Raw genomic sequence first — 1,410 nt, 5'->3', positions numbered from 1 at the left:
TTATCAGTTCTTTAAAAATACTTTGAGGCATTTTTCAATAGAAGCTAACATATTAAAAATTGTAACAGAACTAAAAAAGAATAAGATAATAAATATACATGAAGTCATAAGCTAATCCATATCCTGTGGTCAAGAATTTACTGTGGATCTAAATTTCCTTGCAGCAAACTAAAAAGTTATATAATTTGTACCATTTGACAAATAGAAAAATACAGGTAATGTGATATCATGTCACCACCATGCTAAAAACTCTCCCGATGGCTTTTCATTGCATTTATAGATAATTCAAACTTTGCATCATAGCCCACAAGGCACAGAATACTCTGCCTCCCATTATTTCTATTCTCATCAATTTATTACTTTCCTCATTGTTAACTATGTTCTAATCTCTCAGTCCCATTGAAATGCCACATTTATCTCCTACCTTCAAGTCTTTGGACTCACTATTCAATTCAGTGGCAATACTATTCCTCAAAGATCTTCACATGACTAGTTCCTTCTTATTATCCAGGTCCTAGGTCAAAAGTCTTCGTTTCTCATTTATTCAAGACTCAGAGAAACTATTTTTGACCATCTTATCCAAATTCATCATTTTCCCAGCTATTCCCTGATTAATTATCATGGCCTATTTATGTTATAGTACTTGGCCCTTCTGAAATTTTCATGTTTACTAATTTTTGTTTACATCTCTTCTTGCCCTCCAACTAGAATTAAAATTCTACAAGAGCAAGAAACCCATGTATCCTCCCCCCGCCAACACAGTTGGATCTCCAGCACCAAGGACAGTGCCACTGGGCACTCAATTGAAAATCAGTGAAAGTCACTGAGAGGGACGAACTTTCCTTAAAACTTAATCCTAAAACCTCATGAACTCTTAAAAACCCTTTGAAAACATGATGCATTTTGGCTTTAGCATTTACTTTTAAAATATGCTGCAGTAGCCAATGAGATGGGGTAGAATAAAGAAAGGGTCCATTGCAGAACTTTGAGTGAAATTAATATATAATGGAAGACCAACAAAATAAAAGCCTTTGAAGGAGAGTAACGTGAAACGTCCAGAAAGAGGGAGAAAACAGCGAGGTTAGTGTTGCAAAATGAAAGTGACAAGAAGACATTTCTAAGCAGGTCATGAATAGTATAAATGCCAGAAAAGTATTCAATGAATTTTTCAACAAAGCTGCTAGTGGTAACCTTGGCAAAAGCAAATTCAGGGGAGTGGCAGTGGTGATGATGCAAGTCAGAACGCAGTGCAGTAATGAGAGAATATAACATGGAATCTCAACATAAAAAACAGATGGCATAGTTTTGTGCTCGACATTTCTAGAGTAGATTTGTTTTTATCTGATTTGACCTCTTAAAGAATCTCAATTTAGCTCCACTCAAGTGTCTTAGAGGAGCGCTGCCTTCTGA

The 1,410-nt window shown here is 35.6% G+C and overlaps 1 pseudogene; it reads right to left on the bottom strand.

Annotated features, from left to right (window-relative positions):
- Nucleotides 1–1,410, bottom strand: part of LOC144218020 (Y-box-binding protein 1 pseudogene) — a 4,984-nt pseudogene that overhangs the window by 3,046 nt on the left and 528 nt on the right.

Source organism: Crocuta crocuta, unplaced genomic scaffold (assembly GCF_008692635.1).
Source record: "Crocuta crocuta isolate KB4526 unplaced genomic scaffold, BGI_CrCroc_1.0 scaffold385, whole genome shotgun sequence".
NCBI lineage: Eukaryota > Metazoa > Chordata > Mammalia > Carnivora > Hyaenidae > Crocuta > Crocuta crocuta.
This window is presented reverse-complemented; position numbering and strand designations above follow the sequence as displayed.